At 38.1% G+C, this 25,047-nt stretch overlaps 1 long non-coding RNA gene across 3 annotated transcripts in view; it reads left to right on the top strand.

Moving 5' to 3' along the window:
- LOC140636888 (uncharacterized) overlaps window positions 1–14,858 on the top strand; it is a 35,350-nt gene extending 20,492 nt beyond the window's left edge. The window contains exons 5-6 of one of the 3 annotated variants that reach the window (XR_012034145.1): window positions 6,187–6,331; window positions 8,879–9,058. This is a non-coding gene — a long non-coding RNA (uncharacterized lncRNA). Of the gene's footprint in view, window positions 1–6,186; window positions 6,332–8,878; window positions 9,059–14,098 lie in introns of those variants that run through there. The other 2 variants (XR_012034142.1, XR_012034143.1) reach the window with 2 other exon arrangements.
- Window positions 14,859–25,047: the final 10,189 nt, after the last annotated feature.

A 25,047-nucleotide genomic window follows, 5' to 3' on the forward strand; every position in this document is an offset into this window, starting at 1 on the left:
ATCTCGCCCTGGGCCAAAGGCAGGCGCTAAACCACTGAGACACCCAGGGATCCCCAAGTGTTTACAAAAATTAAATGGGGATGAAAATATCTGTAGATTTACATATACAGAGTGGGGCAAACATTGAAAAGGGAATAACATTTATTATTTTAACTGTAGTATTAAAATAGTTGTGTACTTGTGAATTTGTAAAGTGATTAGTTGAAATCACTTGTAAGAATGAAATTCACTGTGACTGTGAAAACTTCTACTTTCTATTGGGCTTTTGAGGAGCAATAGTAATTTTATCACATATTTTATTTTATTTTTTATTTTTTTATCACAAATTTTAGATGTTCTGAAGTCCTTATGCTTATTCTGTTTAATTGTAGGGAGATATAAAATTGCCAAGGGGACAATTTTTAAATTTCTATCTCCTGGAGATAAAGAGGTTAAGAAATGGAAGATGGGGGGGGCGGTTGGGGTAAATGATGCAAACAGCCACAGTACAGTTGTTCCCAATACCAATGGATATTTCATATACAAAATGTGAGAGGTGCGCATTTTCCCTGGCGTGACTAATGCGGGAGGACAGGTATTTCCATCATTGTGGACATTTTCCATATTATTGCTTTAAGAAGGAGCAATCTCAAAGGGTGAGAACACTAAACAATTTGGTTTCAAAATGCAACCAATAGACCAATACATATCTGTGAGTAAAAATTTGCAAATAAAGACATGGAAAGATGTAGAGCAGAAATATAACCTTTAAAGCATGAATAAACACATACAATGTAAAACATCAGGACTGAAATGTCTCTTAAGTACAAGGGACATTTGGGAGAAATTAACATTACCATGGAACTACTTCCTAAAAATCACATTTATGCATTTTAATAAAATAGAAAATGATATTCATTTTATGACTTTTTATTCCCTTAACATAGGATGTTTCTTCCACTTATCAGCTATGTCACCATGGGTATGTCCTTTGACCTTTTCAGATCTCAGTTTTCTTATCTATAAAATGAGGCAAATTTACTGGATGATATCCAATTTTCTTTCTTAGAAATGGACTTTGTGAGATTTATGAAAGCATTAAATAGTAATTAAAGAAAAGTTTAAAATGAAATGTTCCTTTTTGAACACTTTACAGCAGAATCTCAACTCTCAGGGATCCTCTGGGGGGAGAGTTTAAGAGAATTGACCCTGATCTTTTGATAAATACTAATCACACACACACACACACACACACACACACACACAGTTTTTAGGAATATCATCTGAGAAGAAAGCAAACAAAGGATAAGAATACAGCTCTAGGAGGAGGGTATAATTTTAATACTACCTAATTGGCACTTTGAAAGAGGTCAAGCATCTAAATCTAGAATAATTATATCCTTATGTACTAAAAGAGTTTGTGGTTTTGATCTTGAAATTATGGTCAGTAACCTTTGATAAAATATGTAAAAGGGAAGCAATGGCTAATAGCAGAGGCTGGAAAACACTTCAGTTTTCAGAAAGAGGAAAATGGTGGGTACTAGAAACCACAGGTGGGCACCTGTGCTATGGTTTAGCCAGGAAAATGATAGTTTCAGCTGTCAGAGTGGTTAGTCATGTATTCTGGAAGGGAAAGAGGAAATCCCTAGGAATCAACATAGATTCAAGAAGAATAGACTGTTCCATGCATTCCCCCTTCCTTTTTTAAGGTTTACTAGACCAAGTATCAGGGACATAATGTACCTAGAGCTGTCAAACACATTTCAAGAATTTCTCATTGGCTCTTCCAACTGAGTTGTGTGATACCATGATATTTGAGAGGAGTCTGTCTTTTGATTAAGGACATGAGCTTTGGAGTGGGACAGATGTATGTGAATTCCAGATCTGCCATTTACTCTCTTGGTTAGTAGGAAAATTACTTAACGTCCCTCAGCCTCAATTTCCTTATCTGGAATATTTTGAACATACTTCCATATATGAGACTCATTAATTATCTGAAACATGTACATAGCAATGACCATTGGATGGGGTTGTCATGATGATTAAATGAAATAATACATATAAAATATGTATCATGGCCTCCAGCTAAAGAAAACCACTTGGTATGTTCTGTCTACTGCTACCATCATAGCTTTACAGCTACTTGAGTAATTCTCTCCCAAAGTGATTGATTAATGGAAACCAATGTGAGGCAGTAGTTTCAATAGTTTGCATGGGACTTTGTCCTTAGTCTTATTCTAATATCTTTAAAAAAATAGGTGAATCAGAAGAAGAAATAGAAGATGTGTTCGTTATTTTCAGGTGTTAAACATTGGGAAGAAGAGTCAATACAGTGTTACAGGATAAGGAATCAAAAACATTTCGACAGGCTAATATGCTGGAACAAATCCCCAAATCCATAATTTTGACAAACACAAAAGCAACAAAAATGGTAGATGTGAAGGGGAGAATCAGAGACTGACAGAGGAAGATAATAAAATATCTATAGTTGGGGCGCCTGGGTGGCTCATTTGGTTAAGTATCCAACCCTTAGTTTTGGTTCAGGTCATGATCTCAGGGTTGTGAGAGTGAGCCCTGCATCAGGCTCTGCACTGGGCGCTGGGCTTGGAGCTTGCTTGAGATCTTCTCTCTCCTTCCATCCCTGCTTCTCTTCCCCTCAGGAAAAAAAAAAAAAAAAAGAAAAGAAAAGTTTTTCACTGCGTGGGATCTTTATGGTGTCTGAAACACAACAATCACATCAACATTCCATCTGACAACTTATTGAGACTCGTAAACACAGATAGTGAGTGACCTCTCAGGTTGCATTAGTAAAGTTCATGTGTTCAGTGCTGGAGAAGTTGCAATGCCATAGTCCTATGTGCTGATCAAACTGAATTTTTGGCACCGTGTTCCACTTTAGTGGCCTGCTTTGAGATTGTCATTGATAAACCAAAAGGTCTCTAAAAGAAAGCAATCCAATTTTTAAAAATCCTGGAAGCCATGTCAAAGGAAAAAGAGTTGAGAAAACTGGGATAGCCATCCTAGAACAGAGAAAATGTGGGGATGTCAACTCTGTCTTCTAATATTAGGGGTTGGTCTTGGAGAAGAAGGAAGAGATGGAGAAAGAAGTTGGCATTTGTTTTGTTCATTGCTATATAGTCAGTATATAGCAAAGTGGCTGGTGCAAATGTGCTCAAAGCATTTTAGGTGAAATAATTCTCTTCCTCTAACGATAAAGAGCAAAGATCAGTAGAAGGATGTTACACCAGGAGGTTGATTTAACTTGGTGTGAGAAAAAAACATTTCTCTAAAAATTGGATGTACTGGACAAAGCAGCTTTGATTGTGCTGAATCTGCCAATCCCTACAGGATTCGAACAGAGCCTGGATGACCTCAGTGAGGAATGTGGTAGTGCTGGGCGGGAGGTCCTTTCCAATGACACCATATTGTGATTCTACTCCACGTGCTCAGCTTGATGCTGAGCATTCTGAGTTTAGCAGATTAATAATTTTAAAGGACTGGCATTGAGAGATATATGTAGAAGATCCCATTGTTTCTGTAGAAGTGTTATCTGATTGGGGAATTGTACACATTTACTGAGCCCATGTTTCCATGTACTGCATATATTATCTGATTTCTATTAGTAGAAATAACATTACAGCAATTATACTCAATAGCCTTATTGGTCTGTCAGTCTCTGATTGTTTTGCTTCTGTCATTATCACTTTTTCTGCATATTTAACATTTTCTGTTGGTGGTTTTATAGAATGAAAGAAAGGAAATTTATTTACTTAGAGTATGGATGAAGGGCCTTTTAGGCATTTGTTCACAACCTTTTTTTTTTTTAATTTTTATTTATTTATGATAGTCACATAGAAAGAGAGAGAGAGAGAGAGGCAGAGACATAGGCAGAGGGAGAAGCAGGCTCCATGCACTGGGAGCCCGATGTGGGATTCGATCCTAGGTCTCCAGGATCGCGCCCTGGGCCAAAGGCAGGCGCCAAACCGCTGCGCCACCCAGGGATCCCTGTTCACAACCATTTTTGAGAAACATTTGATCCCTAAAAGAAATAAATCCTTTGTAGAAGATTTATCTAATGATCACACTCCAAACCAGACTCCCTTTGAGCAATTTTCAAAAATCTTTAAGCTATTATAGCTTTGTTGCTCTAAACAATGCACAGTAACTTTTTTATTTCTGGGTTCTTTTGTATAAGCAAATCTTTTTGCTCTCCATATTACAGTAACAATGTGTCATCTTAACTCACAGAAAGGTATATTAAAAAATAAATAATTTTAAAACAACAATAAGAGCAGAAAATATTTAGGTGATTTAATAAGCACACAACAAATAGAAAAGCAATCCTTTCCAAAACTTTCCTTAACTGCAGAGAGATGAAGATTCTTTATAAAACTTTCACTGTTACTTTTTTTTATGATTTTATTTATTCATTCATGAAACACACACACACACACAGAAGCAGAGACACAGGTAGAGGGAGAAGCAGGCTCCAGGCAGGGAGCCTGACATGGGACTCAATTCCAAGTCTCCAGGATCATGCCCTAGGCTGAAGGCAGCACTAAACCGCTGAGCCACCGGGGTGCCCCGCTCATGGAGGATCTTTACCTGGCAGAGACCCTTCTGATTTTCACAACTCTGTAATGCAAATCTGACTGTTGCTTATTCTTAACCTGGTATCTTTGGGCAATGGCTCTTTTTAAATTTTTTTTAAAAATCAGTGAGCTTGATATCATTTTTGCAAATACCTTTTATTTCAGATCTAGTTATAAAGACAGCACCAGAAAATGAGAAACACAATTTTAGAGAATGTGATGATGATGCAAAGTGGCCTTTTATCCAAGTGACTCCAAAGAACAAACTGGTTTCAGCTACAGAAACCAGAGAGGTCTAAGGCCTTCCAAGCCATATTAGATCTATTTGAAGCATAGAAGCATACCAGCTCTAGCCTTTTGGCATCAGGGTGTTTCAAAAATTTTCTCTGAACATTATTTGGTGAGTTCAACTATTGTTTCCAGCCAATACTTATTTTTTTCTTCAAAAGAAGAAGAGAGCCATTGCTTTTGGAAGGATTATTACATTAACAAATTCTAGTAACAACAGCTTTCATTTGAAAATAAATGCAGCTCTTCCTTTATGAAATGTTCACGTTATAGACACTTCAATTAAATTAGCAATTTGTGGATTTAACTAGGCACAAAGACTCAAAAGGATAACCATTGTTAACTTTGCCCTTTACATTTATTTTCTGTGGACTGATTAGATTCTCTGTATTTGACAACTGAGAGTAATAATGCTTCAATTTCTATTATGATCTCTTCTATTATGATCTTTATTATGAAATCTCTTCATGTGATCAAACACGGTGTCCTTCTTTCTAGTGACCTCATATTATTCAATAATAGCTGCCACCCATTGAAACTTCACAAATGTCCCATGCCTTAAGCTAAGCACATGAAGCACTTGAGCTAACTTAATTTACTCTTCACAAGGCCTATGAAAAAGGCATTCTCACTCCAGTTTTCAGATAAGGAAACCAAAGACCAAAGAGATTAAGCAACCTTTCCAAACTGTCATAAAATGGGTAAATGACAGAAATAGGATTTGAGCCCGACTTTGACTTCAGAACTGTCCCCTTAACCTCACAGCTATTTTATGGGTGTTCATCAGGGCCCAGAGTCAGTTTTTCTCTGACTTCCAGGGGCCAGTTAGATGGTGGCAAAACTAAGTCACATGTATTAGACACAGAAAAGAGAAAAGGAGAAGAATAAGAGGAGGAGGAAAAAGGAATTAAAATGGAAGAAAGGAAAGAAAGATAATGGAGAAAGAAAGTGAGAAATGAATAGAAAGGAAATAAAAGAGATACATACAGCATGTGGTAGGCTGTTGGCTTTCTGTCTAGGCAGTGATCCTAATGTGGTTGTGACCTTCATCCCCAGGGGACATTTGGAAACATCTGGAGACATTTTCTTTTCTTTTTTTTAAGATTTTATTTATTTATTCATGAGACACACACACAGAGAGAGAGAGAGAGAGAGGCAGAGACGCAGGCAGAGCGAGAAGCAGGCTCCATGCACAAAGCCCGATGTGGGACTCGACCCCAGGACTCCGGGATCACACCCTGAGCCAAAGGCAGATGCTCAACCACTGAGCCACCTAGGCATCCCTCTTTTTATTTTTTTAAAGATTTTTTTATATTATTGATTTTAGAGAGAGAGACAGCAAGAGTGGGAAGGGCAGAGGGAGAATGAATGCCAAGCAAACTCCATGATGAGCACAGAGCCAGATTTGGGTTCAATCTCACGACTGCAAGATCATGACCTGAGCCAAAACCAAGAGTCCGACCCTTAACTGAGTAAGCCACCCAGGTGCTCCTATCTGGAGACATTTTCTAACTGTCATAATTTGGGGTGTGGGGTGCTGCTTCTCTAGAGGGTAGAGACCAGGAACACTGCTAAACATTAAACATTACATAGGACAGGGACCTGGGGAGCTCAGTTGATTGTCAGACTCTTGGTTTTGGCTCAGGACAAAATCTTGGCGTTGTGAGATAGAGCCCTGAGTTGGGCTCTGCACTGAGTACTCAGCACCCAGTGTGTCATCCTTCCTTTCCCCCCTCCTGCCCCTCTCTGAACGCACTGGCTCTCTCTCTCAAATAAATAAATTTAAAAAATATTATTAAAAAACTCGCACAATATATAGGACCATTTCCAGAATAAAGATATAGCAAAATGTCAATAGTCCTGAGGTTGAGAAACACTGGTCTAAGGTTTGATGGTCCAACTACCAAAACAGGACATTTTAGAATAACTGTAATTTCTAAGATCTTACATCAGAATCCTCAAACAAGTCTGAGGTATACAAAAACGTGGGAGAAGCCTTAGTATTGTTAATCTCTTTCTTTCCCTGAAGACCTGAGAGAAAAAAAAAAAATTCTGTAATGTAGCTTTGGAGTGATATCTTTTATATCTTTAATATAAATTAAATCCATACAATGTTTTTTAATATAGATTCCAATTCAACTAAATGCAGTCCACTATAAGGAAGAACTAGTTTGAATAATGTTCTAACTGTTTTGTGTGGGGACTTTGAAGACTAGCGTTAGAACTGGGAGGAACATAAGGAACCATTATGTCAAGTTCAGAAAGGAATCACTTGCTTAGGGCTCAGAAAGGTGAATCACTTGCCTAAGGTCATAAGTGGTTGGGCCAGGACAAACCTTCAGTTCCTCTACCGTCCAATTCTTTGTTCTTCTCTTCCACCAAATTTGCCCCTGCAATTCACTCCTAATACTCACCATGGAAACAGCTTAAGCACCTGTCCTATGATTCCTCAGGTCTGTTTGTTAAAAGCACACAAGAACACAAGCACATCCATAACACACACATTAACATTTACAGATTCTCTTGAAAGTTTTGTGATGATTGATAACGTAATTGCTCTTTCCTCTGAGAAATGTAATAATAATAAAGTTCTGGACTGTTTTTTTTAAATTTATTTTTAAAAATATTTTATTTAATTATTTGAGAGAGAGAAAGAGTGCATGAGAGAGAGCATGAGCGAGGGGAGAGGCAGATGGAGAGGGAGAAGCAGACTTCCCCGCTGAGCAGGGAGCCTGATGTGGGGCTCGATCATGATCTGGGGTCATAACCTGAGCTGAAGGCAATCACTTAACTGACTGAGCTACCCAGGCGCCCAGTCCTGGACTGTTTTTGATTGAACCAGATTATAGTTCTGCAATGATGGTTGTTTGTGAACCTTTGGGGGAAAAGATTTATTTATTTCAGAGAGATTGAGAGAGAGAGTGTGTGAACAAGTGAGGGATGGGGAAGGGCAGAGGGAAAGGGGACACAGACTCCCTGCTGTGTGGGAAGCCCAAAGCTGGGGTCGATCTCATCACCCTGAGATCATGACCTGAGTCAAAATTGGATGTTTAATCAACTGAGGTACCCAGGTGCTCTGATAGCTTGTGAATAACTGATGAAAACACTACTAATTCGCTGCTGCTCATCATTTAATGAAGTTTTCAAATCTTGGTAACTTATTGATGTGTGTCACTTAACCATGGGAGAATGGAGCTCAAAAATTAAAATCAAATATATGAGTGAACTATGCATCAATATTTGTTAGTTGCCTGTTACTTGTCTTCAGTGCACTGAGGTAATGATGACGATGACTACCCTTTATCGGGGCTTCTCTGTGCCAGGCCAGGTTCTAAGTGTATGTGTTATCCCACAACCTGCACTAGCCACTGCACAATCTGGAGGTGAGAAGTCATTGCAGTAGGATTCCTCTATCCTTTGGAAATATGTATCTTATTTCTTTTTTAAAAAATATTTTATTTATTTATTTGACACACACACAGAGAGAGAAAGAGAGAGAGAGAGAGAAAGAGAGAGCACAAGCAGGGGGAGGGGTAGCCAAAGGGAGAGGGAGAAGCAGATGCTCTGCTGAGCAGGGAGCTTGACGTGGGGCTGAATCCCAGGACCCTAGGATCATGACCTGAGCCAAAGGTAGAGGCTTCACTGACTGAGCCACCCAGGTGCCCCTGGGAATATTTATTTTATTAGGGAAACAATATATATGAGGTTAAAACCCACTTATATATGGAAATGTTTGACCCAGTCTAAAAGGAAAATGGATAGGAGGGAAAGCCAGAACTAGTCAGAACTGATTTTAATCAGAGAGAATTGCTAGGAAAAGGTGGATGTAGTGCTAAAACCTAAGGGAAGCATGAGAGAAGGAAAAACACAGGGAGGCACAGGAGAGATGGATGTCAGGCATTATGAAAATATCAAAAAGAATCCTAACCAAGTCCTCCAAACTGCAAGTGAGAAAACATGCTAATGATATTGGAATGCGCATTTGATGGACTGATATTTTTTTATGGTTATATTTGAAGGTGCAGTTCTAAAGCTGATGAAATGATTTAAGGTGAATTGGATTCAGCTTGACTTCCCTGCACTTGGGACCTGAAGCCTTTGTGTACAAGGCCAGAGGGAAGCTGACCAGAGCTTGGAGGGGTTTTGAGCAGAGAGACTGCAGATCTTCAGGAATGTGGAAATAAATGGAGTTTTCTTAACACGATTGTGCTATGGAGAGAGTCCCTACTTCCAAAGTGCATCTAATAATTTGTTTCTTTATTTAGCCAACAAGCTCACTCAGTGGGAGTAAAAAAGAAAAAAAAAAACCCACTATTCAATTTTCTAGGTGACCAGAAATGTGCATAGGATGATGGCATAATTGGCTCACTGATGTAGTCAAATATTTTTGTTCTGCAGAGTAACTCACTCAAATATTATGTACAGGGAATTGATTAAAAAAGAGCAGCAATAACACCACCTTTGTTTTAATAACACTACCTAATTAGTTTAAAACCATATTCTAGAGAAATTGTAACAAAATACTAAAGCCTAGTGTGAAATTTCATTATGTGGTTCATTAAAAATATGTTAAAAAACACATTCTACTAATTTACCATAATAATTGGGGGGGGGCTACCTAAAATTGACCTAATATGAGAGAGGTCTGGTTATCAATCTTGTTCTGTAGGGAAAACAGGAAGAATGGCAAGGTTAAGGGACAATCCTGGGCCCATTCAGTGAGTGAGAAGCATCACTCGTGTTACTAGGGAGGAGACTATTCTGTTTTGAAAGCAAATCTGGCTCTATTTTTACTTACTGATTTATGTTTGCTTTTACCTCTTTGATTTTTTTTTCCCAGTGGTTCTCATTTGCCCCATTCCCTGGATCATTACTCATGTAATCTTTAAAAGGAAGTTATTAGAAGCTGTTGACATTCCCTGTCCACGGTTTTTAAAGTCAGGAATACATTATATGAAAAATCATATTTAGAAAGTTCTGTATAAAGGGGATTTATAATTAAAATCAGACATTACAGATTAATCCCTGATACAAAATGAAAGGAATAAAATGAATGAAATATGGTGAAGGAAGATAAATAACAAATGCTGATAAAGACAACATGTTTCTTTTCATTTCCATATAGCTTGGGTTTCATGAGGATTGAAACTTCATATGGGTCTGAAAATTTGAATTTTGCCATACTTTGCTATTAGACAATGGGAAAAATATAGCTTTCATTCTCTATGCAAATAATAGCAATGTTATACTTGGGCATTTGTGGGAAAAATAGAAAATTCATTTTAACGAATACTGTAAGATCTTCTTAAAATATTTTGATCTGAGTGAGAAGCCTAAATCAATTTCAGGAATTGGTTCAAAAACAACACAATGAACAATATTGTGTCTTTCTAATTCTGAAGCATTGGATGGGAACTAAATTTTCCCTTCAACGTCCCAGATTCTGGGTCTACATATTTATATACAGAGAAATAGTGAGAACATAATTAGTTGGATACAAAAGGTGGAGCACATTTTGGAAGCTCAGAAACTGGTATGTGAATATGAGCAAGAAAACATACTTGGCATTCTTTTTTGTAGCACTCACCCTTCTCTTGCAAATGATCTAGATCTTAAGGCAAATAAGGTAGTTGAACTCAATATTTGTGATATAATTTTACATGGTTCATCATGCAATTACAACAGAGAGACAAGGAAAGCATGAAAAAGAAGCTATTTTGCTTGAATGATTTTGGCATATTACAAGAAATAAAATAATGGCATTAGATTCAGTTTATGCATTTTTGTCAGGAATAGCACAGAAATTATATGTTCTTATTGCATCATATCAGAAAGCAAATGATGTCAATCTGTGCAATGGCTGGTGATATTAATGTTGATCATTTGGCTGAAATGGAGTCTGCTCAGTGTCTCCTCTCTAGTCTCTCTTTTTCCCTTATGAGGAGGGGATGCCGGACAAAATTTAGAGCCATACTATAAAATAATTGCTAATATCATAAAAGAAAGACAGGACCTGTTCCATATTAAAAGAGATTAAAGAGATATGACAAGTGAATGCAATGTGAGATCAGATACTTTTGGTATAAAAGATGTTGTTGGTGTAATTGGCAAAATCTAAATAAGGTGTAGATTTTAAATAGTATTCTATCAATACTAAGTTCCTGATTTTGAGAATTGTGCTGTGGCTATATAAAAGAATGTCTTTGAATTTAGGAAATAGACACTGAGGCATTTAAGGATAAAGCATTATGTCTGCAATTTATTCTCCAAAGGATATATATACACACACACACATATACACATACATATATGTATATATGTGTGTATATGTATGTATATATATATAGAGAGAGAGCACATGAGGTACAATGTTAATATTTGAAAAATATGAGTTAAGTGTATATTAACACATGCTTCAGGCAGGAAAAAAAAGGCCCAGTTTTGGCAGCTGGTGCTCACTTTGATTTCTTGCTTAGTTGTAGGAAAAATAAGTAGACATCTTGTTCTTTACCTCAATGAGCGCTCTATTTTTCACTGTGTTCTGTTCCCATTTGTAAAGACTCAGGCTTTCAAATGCAGTTATGGTATAGCCTTGGTGAACTCAGTTCCACTAGGGATAAACCTTGCCTCACGGCTCTCTTTCCCAGGCTCAGCTGATCATGGAGTCCTATGACTAGGGAAGTATCAGTGCAGTGTATGGGATACTTCAGGAAGGGTGCTCCAAGATAGCAGACTTTTAGCCAAGGAGGAGGGCACATTTAACTTTTTCTCTCTTCCTCATTCCGCTTGCCTGCAATGTGGGTGTGATAGCAGTCATCTTGGACCATGAATTGAATCTTAAAGATGGAGGCCAGGGCTCAGATGGTGGAAGTGAAGGATGAAAGGAGCCTGGACATTGATGATTGGAGAAATTCAGAGGCGGGTGGACTGCTCACCTCTGAATTTCTTTTATATGAGAGAAATAAAATTTTATCTCACTTAAGCCATTGATATTTTGGATTTTCTGTTAAACACTTTCCAAACTGATTGACCATATTACTCTGAGATTCTGAAGAAGACAGTTTCTCCAGGCACTTATTATATTCAGGTATCAAACCTACATTAATGATCTTTTCCCCAGTTTTTCAAGTTTGGAATGCCTTATAGAATGACAATATGCTGAAGACTAAATTATTGTTCTTTAGCTTAGTGGAGGAAGATTGAGTCAAAACTTTTGCTTCACCTTTTGGATCTTCCCATACAGGTACAGAAGGAAGACCCAGAGGTGTAGGGTTGATGATTTTCTTCTGATACATAGGGGTTACATATGTTTCTTCTCTTATTCCAAGGCTTTAGAAGTTCACTAGGTCTGGAAAGGGAAGGCAGTGAGGGAGGCTGACAATGTCAGGACCTGCCTACTCTTAAGGGAAACTTAGAGTAGAATCAGTCTCCAGCACAGATCCTCCTTCTAAGGCAGCACTGTCGATGGCTCTCCTTCATGCTTGAGAATTCCACTGGCTTTCTTTCTTTTTTAAAGATTTTATTTATTTATTCATGACAGACACAGATTGAGAGAGAGGCAGAGACACAGGCAGAGGGAGAAGCAGGCTCCATGCAGGGAACCTGACATGGGACTTGATCCCGAGTCCCCAGGATCACGCCCTGGCTGAAGGCGGCGCTAAACCGCTGCGCCACCGGGGCTGCCCTCAGATTTTATTTTTAATCTCCCTAATTTTAATATTGTTTGGGAACCAGTCCAAGTTTCACCTTCTCCTTGAATCAGCCCCCAGTGAGTCAGGTGCCCACTGATTTCTCCAATTGCAGTGGGATCAGCAACACACAGTTTAGTAATTAATCGTCCTTATATCTTTCATGGCATGGCCATCTCCTTGGACAAGATTAAAGCTTCCCTGAGGGTGGAAAACAAAGGCTCTATCCCTCAGTATATCCCATAGATATGTGGGATTTTTTTTCTTTTGTGTACATGGCTTTCTGTATCCACGGTGCTTTATTAGATTTCAAAACACCTGAATGAAGCAAGTAAAAGGTATCTCACAAAATAATCACTTAATAGGAAGGAAAGCCGTGAGGCTAACAAGTGAAATAATTAATAGAAAATAAATTGGACAATAAGAATTAAAACATATTTCCTAGATCGTTCTCTTCCGTCAGCAACACATGTTAGAATGCAAGCTCCATGAGGGTTGGCACATTATTTTATCTGCTGATAGATCCTCAGTACTTAGAAGAGTGTCCAGAACATAGTAGGTCCAGTAAACATTTACTGATTAACTGGATGGGTGCTTTTGAGACTAGACAAGAATATGGCTCATTATTAAAAAGGACCATGGATATATCTTCAAGAAGGTGCTAGAAGAAGTTTAGTCTGTTTGACTGCAAGAAGCAAATAAAAAAATGGAAGTTATAATGTATAGTAAAGAAATATATGCGTAAATATATATGAAGCACCTATTTATTTTATGTTCTTAGCTGATTAAATGAGGCTTCAATAAATAGGTTAGTAAAATTGCTGTTTTGTGTTTGTGAAACAAAGCATATTTTGGAAGCACTGAAAATCATTTTATAAAAAAGGAAGCTAATAATTTATTTTAAGAAGTGAAGAATTCTCTATAAACGTGACTTTATCGCTATATGAATTTGTATAATCATATGACAATTTTGTCTGAAGTGCAGCAAACTGATGATGCAGGAATGGCGACCAGATTCTTTTACCTATCAACCCTATATTAATAATTATCCCATTGATAGGTGGTGAGACTCTTAGATGGAATATTTGCAAGGGTAAGAACTTGCAAGGTGGGATCCCTGGGTGGCGCAGCGGTTTGGCGCCTGCCTTTGGCCCAGGGCGCGATCCTGGAGACCCGGGATCGAATCCCACATCAGGCTCCCGGTGCATGGAGCCTGCTTCTCCCTCTGCCTATGTCTCTGTGCCCCTCTCTCTCTCTCTCTGTGACTATCATAAATAAATAAAAATTAAAAAAAAAAAAAAAAAAAAAAAAAAAAAAGAACTTGCAAGGTAAGAGTATTTTTCCAAATAGAGATATCACGTGCAGCTGGAATGCCTTCATTTGTACCATAGAAACTAACCTGAAGTTAAATGGAAAGCCCACAAATTGTCCAACGTGGAGTCTTTATAAAAGCCTATTTCACCAGAGGGTTTATAAATGAACCATATAATTTTGTGGCTCACAAGTAAGGTATAGTAATGACACCGTCCCATATGGTATTTACTTTTACAGGTTGGAGCAGCAGGCATATGAGGAAAGATCTGAAGATTAACATTTTGATCCTTGGGAGGAACCACATCAAATGGTAGAGGAAACCAAAGAGTGTAAATATTCTCTACAGGAGGAGATATTATGGAACGGTTACTGGAGTAACCAAGGCTGAAGACTTGGTGCCAGGAAATCTCTCCTAATACCACAGAAACTTTAAGGAGGACACCCACATTACCCAGGGGGACTCTTATGAGCCAGGACTGGCAACTAATACATTTCTACTGTGGGCTCCAATCTTACATTGCTTCTAAATAACAACTCATGAAAATAAATGGATTCTCACTTTTTCTATGCATTTAGGACAGGTAGATTCTTTGAATATAGGTAATTAGTTCAATTAGAGTGAACTGGCCCAGATCTCGGTGAATCATGAGATTGCCCCGTTCCTTAAGATGTGAATGCCAGAGGTAGAAAAATGTCACCTTCACAGCCACTGTGGGTGTATATATAGTTTCAGGTAGCGGAAGGGGAAACCATCTTAGGGCCGTGACTACCCATTTTGGTCATAGATAGGTGATGGAGAAAGAAGAGCCAGGGATGTCATGGCACATGTGACATAAAGGTATTTTTCTCTCCCTTTCCAATGCCCCATGGGAGTTCCATCTTCTCTCAGCTTGTTACATTTTTATGGTCCTCTACAGCACTCTCAATTAGCCCTTCCATCTCCTACCTTCCATCTTTCCTTTATCCTGGATTCTCTGGCAGTGCTTGAATACTTGAGGGGGACAGGTATCCTTTTCTGTGCTTCTTTCTGTCCTCCAATTCATTTTCTCAGCAGACTGGACAGAGAGGAGTCCTTTGAAACCCACTGACACTACAAAGTCCTGAGATGACATCATTCTATGTGATTAATTCACCCCAAACCACCTAGTGATTTCCATGCAGATTTTGCCAGTGTTGGAAAGGTATCATGATACTGAATCTCAATTAGAACAAATGAGCCTTAGTATACACTCATACACATCCACAAATACTGCTCTGAAATTCATAGGTCTCTTCTAGCCTGCATAGCTCCCATTTTTACCATGAAAAGAAAAGGTAAAAAAGGAAACAGAGAGACAGAAAGGGAAGGAGAAAGACATTATAGTGGATGGGAGTAGAGGGATGGTGGGAGAAGAAAGAACAGACCAGTCCTGGGGATGCAGGTATCAGAGGTGTCCTTTGGCACCCTCTCTGTTCTAACCTTAGTTCCCTGTTCTAAGACAGTAGTTTTCAAACTTGAGGGTGCTTTAATGGGGGTGTGCACAGTTAGTATAGATTCCCAGGCTCACTCCTAAACATCATGGTTCTATAAATCAGGAGTAGGGCCTAGGGATTTTCTTTTTAACAAAGACTTCAGAAAATTTAGATTCAGGTGGTCCTATGACAGTTTGTAAGTAGTAGTAGTAGTAGTAGTAGTAGTAGTAGTAGTAGTAGTAGTGTGTGTGTGTGAGAGAGAGAGAGAGAGAGAGAGAGAGAATTTATTTGAAATAAATGTGACCATATTGGAAATTTTTTAAAAAAAGATTCTACTTATTTATTCATGAGTGATACAGAGAGAGTGTGGCAGAGACACAGGCATAGGGAGAAGCAGGCTCCCCATATGCAGGACTCTATCCCAGGACCCCAGGATCACAACCTGAGCCAAAGGCAGATGCTCAACCACTGAGCCACCCAGGTGCCCCTTTTTACTATCATTTTATAAATGAGGAAAATATGACTCAGGGAAGAGAGGTGGCATAATGTGGGGTTGAGAGCAAGGATTCTAGAACCTTGAGCCCTGGGCTTGAATCCTGACTCCACCACCTACTGATTCAGGGACTCAAGTCCATAAAAGTTACTTAAGGCTCTTGGTGCCTTAGTTTCCTCATTGGTGAATGGGGATTATAATAGTACTTCCCTCAGAAGGCTCTTGTACATGATACATATTATGCAAATGTTTGCTTTAACAGTTATTACATGTTTTGTTAGAGCTGAGATTCAAACCCAAGTTTGTTTGAATCTGAAACCCATGCTAGTTCCTTGTCCAGTGATTGGAATAACATTGCCGTGCCAGTGTCCAAGCCCAAACACAATCCCTGAGTCAAGATGCATCATTCAAAAGTGAGCATCAACAGTAGCTGGCAAGGGAACAGACAACATGTCCCCAAAGTGAGACTGATTAGAGTTTTAAGCCATTATATTTCATATAAACCTTCTTTCTGTAAACTTTGAATGAAATCCATGGTTCAGATAAAATTATGTGATTAAATCTAAAAACCATATTTGAAGAAAATTCATATATACACATAAACACACTGTCACCCTCAGTCGACTTGTCATGTTGCAGTAAAAACTTTAAAGGTCAGTGAACTAAGGCACGGTAGTGTGCAGTTATTTATCAAATGTTAAGTGTTCTCTTGGACTCAGCAGTCCAGTAGGGCTCATAAGTCAATACAGAAATGTATTAAAGAATTGTTGTGATAAGGTCTTTACCCACCCATGTATTACTTGTTTATTATTTGACACCAATTTTCCCGTGCTCTACCCGTAGGCCTTTTCTTTCTGTGGAGCAGCTTCAGTTTATCAGTTATCTGGACATGATGTAGGATCATCTCCTTCCATATTCCTCACTCGTCAAATGCTTATCATTTTAAGTGTTATCCCAGTTTTATTCTTCAGGTTTGTAGTTTAGCCTAGTTCCGTAAATACATCTATCTAGTTGCAAGATATACTCAAGACTGTCTCTAGATAATATTCTTACCTACCATCTATAATCTGGATCAAGTGCTACAACAGCTAGCAAGTGATAAATAACAAGTTGTTAAATGAATAAATAAAGAGAGAGCCCCCCTTTTCTTCCGCGGGCTCTGGCAATCTAGTTGATGAGTGATAACTCACCCCATCTTCCAGCAGAGGGCAGTAGAATACACGCTCTAGCTTATCAAGGCTAGTTAGAAAGAAGTTTGGTGTTCAGATAAATTTGAGAGTAATGTGAGAGTTTTTGCCGAAAACAAATTTAGAGGAAAAGTGGGGGTTATGAATCAGGATAAAAAATTATTTCTCATTGTAACTCTCTTCTTCTTTAGGGAGTTGGTAATTGGTGTGTAATTCAAAAGCATTCATCGCCACACAATCCTGTGCTTTTCAAGTGTCTTTGTTAATTATCTTCTACATTTAGCTAATATTTTATCTGTATTGTATTTTCTTGTGAAATAGGTTCTAGGAAACATAAATCTTCCCGTAGGGTTATTAGTTTATTTAGTAAAGTAAAACCGTGCCTTATAGTCACTAAAATATTTAGAGGATAAGTTCATTTATTTATTTGTTTTTTGTTAGTTTGTTTATTAGTCATTCAAGAAACATTTTAAAATACCTTTAAGAGGCATTTTTAGGGCAGAGATAATTTTCCAGAGCCCCAATTCCATAGATAATTTTTTTCCCCCGAACGCTGTTTGTTCATGCCAAACCTGTCAATGTGATAGGATATGCAGAAAGTTTTCTTGGTCCTTGCCCTTTGATCTTACTACTTGTTAGATCATATTTTCATTTATGTCACTCATGTGTACAAATATCTATCATCCACAAATACCCACACCTCCCTTGTCCTTCCTTCCACCGTGGTTATTGCTGTGCCAATTTTTAATTAGGAAGATAAAAAGTAAATAGAGAAATGTATTAAAGAATTGAATTTTTTACAGGACTAAGAGACTGGATCCTATTCCATCTATGGTTCCTTCCAACTTCAAATTCTCAAAATAGCTCCTCTTACCTTAGTGTTTGTTTGAGGGGATTGATGTAACAATCTTCATCACCAACTTTTCTGCTGTCTCAGGCACTGTAGGAATAAGGTAGACGAGGTCTCTGTTCTCTTGTAGACTTTACAGTCCAGTAGAGATCATAAACGAATACAGAGAATAGTAAATAAAGAATTACATGGTAACAGATGGTAACTTAAACTTATTGTGATCATTTCATAATGCATGTAGATGTCAAATCACTATGTTGCACATATGAAACTAATATAATATTATATATCAACTATACTTTAAAAGTAGAATAAAATGCAAATACTCCCCCAAAATTTGCAAATACCCTCTGGTGAAAAGAAAGAATTATAATATTGCCCCTTCGTTTAGCTTTTGATTATTTATTTTACTAATATTTACTGATGACCTATTCTGTGTCAGGTACCCCACCTCTATGGAGACAGGAAATAAATCATTCAACAAATAAAATAACTTCAGATAGTGGCAAGTGCTATGAAAAAAGTAAATATAGTCACATGATATGGATTGAATGGGAGAAGAATGTGCTCTGATTGGATTTAATTTGGTTTAGATGATAGTTTTAGAAGTGGTGAGGGATATCACAGAATGCTTACCAAAGGATGTGATATGTAAACTAAAGGGCAAAGGATTCATAGGTGAGAGAGGAAAAGGGAAGGTGTTGGGTAGAGAGCATTCCAGTAAGTGCAAGATCTAGGTGGTACTACTTGCCTTCTCAGGTTGCTGAGAATGAGCAGACTCTTCCCAGAATCTCTTATGAGTGTGGTGGGTGGTGGGGCTAGAGGCAAACAGTGTCTTTATGCCTTGTTAAGGTGTTTGGACTTGTTACAAGAGTCATGGGAAGCTAATATTCATTTAAATGGAATTGCTTCAAGTTTTTTTTTTTAAGATTTTATTTATTTATTCATGAGAAACACACACACACACAGAGGCAGAGACACAGGCAGAGGGAGAAGCAGGCTCCATGCAAGGAACCCAACGTGGGACTCGATCCTGGGTCTCCAAGGATAACATCTTGAGCTGAAGGCAGTGCTAAACTGCTGAGCCACCTGGGCTGCCCGAATTGCTTCAAGTTTTAAGAAATATTTTCCAAATATGCTTTGGTACAGGGTACCATTTTCTCTTGCGAACTCTTACTTTGGGATTGACAGAAATTTTTTTTTGTAAGAACCCTCATGGGATTTCCAAAAAACACTTTGAATTTCATTAACCTATTCATCAATATTTAAGTGAATACTTCATATATGGCACTGTTTTAGGTGATGGGGATACATCAATGAATAAAATATTAAATTTCCCCATATGCGGAGCTTCATTTGAAGGGATAAATTGGAAGATCATCCTTAGGGGATAGTTTTGTCAAGAACTGTAAATGGTCTGAGATTTTACTTTACTTGGAAGCTAATAATTTAGCCTATGACAGTTGCACAGAGGCTAGCAGAAGACATGAGACTCATAGGTCAGAGACAAAAGAGTTTATTACTCATGATAATAGCACTATCCAGAATGTAACCGTTTATGCCAATTCCTAGGTCACACAAGACAATGTGAAGAGGGCCAATTGATACCTGTACATACAGTCAGTTGTGTTGTAAGAGAGGAAACCCACGTTTATAAAACATAAATCTTTTATAGAGGGCAGTTAAAAAAAAAAAAAAAGCATGACTCTCCTGTCTTCTAGCAGGAGGTATCATCTCTGTTTTCCAAGGCTGTCCTGCTCTTTGCTTCAGAGGGAGACAGTATCTATTTTTCAGGCCCTGTTCACAATATAAACAACCTTAAGGAGCTAGTTCAGATGAAAGCAGTCAGTACAAAAAATGTGTGGAAACACAAGAGACCCATGCAGAATTATCTCCCAGGAGGTTTATCTTTGTTTTAGTCAACTCAAAGCATGGGCCACAAAATTATCATATGGCCAAAGTAAGACCGAAACTTCATCTGCTTCTTTGATTAGAAATAGTATACTTGGATGTATCCTTAGTGGGTCTACAAAGTGAGCTGGCCTCAGTGCATTAGATTAGAACATGTCTACAGACATGTTTTCAAACAGACTAAGAGCTTTGAGGGTTCTATATATTCCCTTTTATGACTACTTGGAGTTTTTTTTTTTTTTTACACCTTTTAGCACATTTCAAGGCTGCCTTTTCTGCTTATGTTGAATTTGTGTGCTTAAGTAAAATGATAAGAACTATGTGTGATAAAATGTACTCAGAAATAAATTTTTCCGGGTGCCTGGGTGGCTCAGTCATTTAGATGCCTGCCTTCAGCTGGGGTCATGATCTCAGGGTCCCACATTGGGCTCCCTGCTCATTGGATAGCCTGCTTCTCCTTGTCCCTCTGCCTGCTGCTCGCCCTGCTTGTGATCTCTCTCTCTCTGGGTGTGTCAAATAAATTTTTAAAAGTTAAAAAAAGAAATAAATTTTTCCTTAAAAATCAATTTATAAAATGGTCAAGGTGGTAGCTCTTCTTTTTTTTTTTTTTTTTTTTTTTTTAAAGTAGAGGGTGGAGCACAAGCATGCACATGTACGTCGGGGGAGGTTGGGAGGAGAGAAGAGAGAGAATCTCAAGCCGACTCTATGCTGAGTGTGGAGCCAGGCCCAAGCTGGGCTTGATCTCATGACCCTGAGATCATTACCTGAGTCGAAATCAGAAATGTGTTGTTTAACCAACTGAGCCACCTAGGTAACCCTGGACTTTGTCTACATGGAAAATTAAGTTCAGTTAAAACATTTGGCTATGAATGGTGATGGATGGTAACTAGGCTTATTGTGGTGATCATTTCACGATATATACAAATATGGAATCATTATTCCACAGACCTGAAACTAATGTTGTATGTCAATTATATCTCAAATAAAAACAAAACAAAAACAAAAAAACTCACTCAAGTATTGTTTCCAGAAATACTTGGAATATGTCTAAAATATCAAATTCACTTTCTAAGGAATCCACACTGAAGATAAAAGATGATGTTGCTAATGTTTATAAATTAATTGATTGTCAGAGCCACTATCAACAAGCATCCTTCCAAGAATTAGAAAACTTGGACATTGAAACGTATGGCTCCATGATGATCTTTGGTTGGGTGTCTACACTGGGGGCATCGGCAAGTGTTTTGAAGATGAGCATCACCTTGCTCACATCTGTATCTCTGTGTCTGATGGCTAGGATGGGTGCTGAGGGCTGGGCAAATATTAAAGTTTCCCCTTGGGATCTTGCCAATACTCCTTGATCACTTGGTCCCATGGGCACATACCTGCCTTTCTAATAAGATTTTTTTATTTTTAATATTAGTTTCAGGCATATATAAATTTTTTAAAAAATATTTTATTTATTTATTCATGAGAGACACACACACACACAGAGAAAGAGAGAGAGAGAGAGAGAGGTAGAGACACAGGCAGAGGGAGAAGCAGGCTCCATGAAGGGAGCCCAATGCAGGACTCGATCCTAGGACTCCAGGATCAAGCCCTGGGTCAAAGGCAGGCTCCAAACTGCTAAGCCACCCAGGGATCCTGGCATATACAAATTATATTTTGATTTTTAGAATATTGCAGTTTGTTTGGATCCGATATGAATTACACATGCATCACAACCAATTCAAAATCCATTTCTACTCCACAGATTTTTATTTTTTTTTATTTTTATTTTTTTTATTTTTTTTCTCCACAGATTTTTAAATTTGGTATCAATGTTGTTTTTATTTTATTTTATTTACTTATTTTTTAAAAGATTTTATTTATTCATTCATGAGAGATGCAGAGAAAGAGAGAGGCAGAGACACAGGCAAAGGGAGAAGCAGACTCCTCACAGGGAGCCTGATGTGGGACTTGATCCTGGATCCTGGGATCCGGCCCTGAGCCGAAGGCAGATGCTCAACCGCTGAGCCGCCCAGGCATCCCCTACATTGTTTTTAGTATGATGATATTCTCTGAAAAAATATATTTGTACTGTTATTGAAAAATGATTTTTTAAAATATTATGTTTATTTGACAGAGAGAGAGAGAGAGAGAGAGCATAAGCAGGGGGAGCAGGAGATGGAAAAGCAGGCTCCCCATAGAGGAGGGAACCAGAAACAGGGTTTAATCCCAGGACCTGGGATCATGACCTGAGCTGAAGGCAAAATGCCTAATCAACTGAGCCACCCAGGCATCCCTGAAAAAGGATTTAAAACACTTATTTTCAAGCTCCCCATATCACCTATCGGCTTTCCAACTAGAAGCAAGCTGGAAGAAAAAAGAAAGAGTGGGATAAGTGGTCTAAAGGGTAGATGTTAAGAGGCTACAATGACTGAAAACCTCAATTGGTTTCCCCAGTTTCTGGAAAGGACCTCAGTAGGTGCTTATTGTACTCATGATGGAATACAGGATCTTCTGTGGGGCCATGCAGCCCAGAACATTTCTACAACTCTTACTCCTAGCTCACCTGCCACTGGCTTGCTGTATGGCTACCTCACTGACCTCTGACCCTTCCTATAAACTCCAAGTTCTCTCCCCACTCATAATACTTTTCCTCTACCAGGAATGCTGTACCTTTCCCCCTTGGACTGGTTAAATACTATTCATCCTTCAGGTTGTTCTCCAATCCATTAGAGAGGTTTGTCCCACCTTTGTCTAAATTAAATCTCTGCCATTTTGTTTACTTATTAATTATTTTTATAAAATCATAGATAAATGAATGTTTACTGTGAGTCAGGAATATATTAAGTATGACACAAGACTTATCTTTTAATTCTCCTTATATTATTTATCCCACCTTACACAAGATTTGGAGAGGTTATGGAGCTCTCCAGGTTACGCAGCTAGGAGTGGTTGAGCCCATATTCCAACTGAAGTAGTCTGACTCCTACACTTTGCCAAACTGCCCGCAAAATAGCTTTCTATGTGCAAGGCTCTCTAGTATGCAATTTGCATGCATTTACTTACTTAATCCTCACCACAATCCTGGATGGTAGTACTATTAGTATAAACCCCAAAAGGGTGTGAGTACAGGAAGGTGGGATAATTAGGATCATCAATATATTAATAAGCAAAATATCAAGTAGTATTTCCCTAGAAGAACAATTTTGAAGTCACTGCAACCCAATATTCATTAGAAGGTCAGCTGAGAGGAATAGTCTTTTTTAAGTACTGACTGATGTATATCAGTTACTCTAAATATAACCCAGGCTTAAGTCAGGCCAGTAGAAGGCTGAGTAACTGGACTATTGTTCTGACCAAAAAGGGTCTTGTTTTCACTGAACTATGTTTTGCTATAAGGCCATTTGTCTAAGAAACAGTCTTTCTTTTGTGGGACCTATTAAAGTGGTTCTTAATGGACAAAGTTTGGCAAGGGGCATGGCCTCCAGGGACATTTAGCAATGTCTGGAGACATTTTTGGTCATCACAGCTAAGGGATCAGTGCTACTGTCGTCAAATTGAGAGAATCCAGGAATTGCTAAATACCTGCTAATGCATGTGACATACCTCCATAGCAAAGAATTATCCAGGCAATACATTAAAGGTGCTAAGGTTGAGAAACTCCAATCTGCTGAAAGAATATTGTTCATAGAACTTTTTCCAAGGATTCCTTTGAAAACTCTTTTTGCCCTCTGTCAGTTATATTTCTGCTGAGCAACTGTTTTGCCTTAACCTTAAACACAAACACAGTGAATTGAATAAATGATCAACTTTTCCATTTTTCAATGGCTATTAGAAAGCTCAGACTTAAAGGGTGTTGGGTGGCTCAGTCATTTAAATGTCTCTTGATTTGGGCTCAGGTCATGACCTCAGGGGTGTGAGATTGAGCTCTGCGCTGGGCATGAAGCCAGCTTAAAATTCTCTCTCTTCCTGTACTCCCCCCTGCCCCACTTTATCTCTCAAAACAAAACACAACAAAACAAAAAAGAAAGCTCAGAGTTAAATTTGTTATCCACCTGTATGTAGCAAATACTCATAATTTTCTTTTTATTAGCCTCATTTCTGGCTCTATTTTTATTACTTTACCATTTATTTGCTTTTTTATTTCTCAGCTATTTCTAACTTATAGTATTTTATTATTTGTACGAGTCCTGAAAGCTGTATTAAATCTTATTTTTGAAGAGTCTAGAAGCATAAATGAATAGATGCATAAAATAAAATAAAGTATTTCTAGTCTGTGATCAAGACTTAAATACATAATGGGAATTGCTACTTATAGTCACTGGAGATGAGCAGGAGTTCTCAGATCCAGGACTTGAAAATAATATGAATCTTTTTTATTTTTAAAAGATTTTATTTATTTATTCATGACAGAGAGAGAGAGAGAGAGAGGCAGAGACACAGGCAGAGGGAGAAGCAGGCTCCATGCAGGGAGCCCGAAACGGGACTCGATCCCAGGTCTCCAGGATCATGCCCTGGGCGGAAGTCAGGCGCTAAACTGCTGAGCCACCCAGGGATCCCCATGAATCTTGAAGAAATAAGACCAAAAAAACTAAAGGACTGAAAAAGATTTGAAGTTCTAGTGCATAATGTATGGAACATCTTCTATTAAATGATTAGCATAGCGACTGGCATATATCAAGTCTTAATAAATATTTGTTGAATGAGTAAATGAGTTTAGTTGGTCTCCATTCTGATAAAGGCTGTGAAAGGATTTTATTTTAAAAATTTCTGGGTTCAAAAAAGTCTTTGTTGATTAAATATGATTTGTTGCTGATAATTAGAATTTTAACTTGACCGATTTGCAAAGAAACCCAGAATTTCCAAAGTTATCATTATGTGTTCCAGGAATTATATGTCCTATGTCTATTAAATACACACTATCACATAGAGTAAATTTAGCCAGACAACAGGGGGAAAACATATATGGTATGCATTGAACACAGGGTGCTTTTTCCTCCACATTCTAAGGAAGTTACAGGCAATCTTCTCCAAATCCCTTTCCATAAAACAGTCTTACAACAGTCTTCTGTCTCAAAGTCATTATAATAGCTTTATAACCTCTAGGATAAAACACTATAATTTCCAGTGGAATTCTATCATTCATTAAGAAAACAAAAACTTATCCACTCTAAAATGGAAGTTAACTAATTAGAGAAAGCATTTATGAAGCCAGAAAGGAAATGCAGCCTTCCCATACCCCCCCTCAACTACCCTCAGAAAAAAAAAATCTCTACTGTGTTAGTAAATAGGCTTCAAATAGATA

Source organism: Canis lupus, chromosome 7 (genome assembly GCF_048164855.1).
Source record: "Canis lupus baileyi chromosome 7, mCanLup2.hap1, whole genome shotgun sequence".
Lineage (NCBI taxonomy): Eukaryota > Metazoa > Chordata > Mammalia > Carnivora > Canidae > Canis > Canis lupus.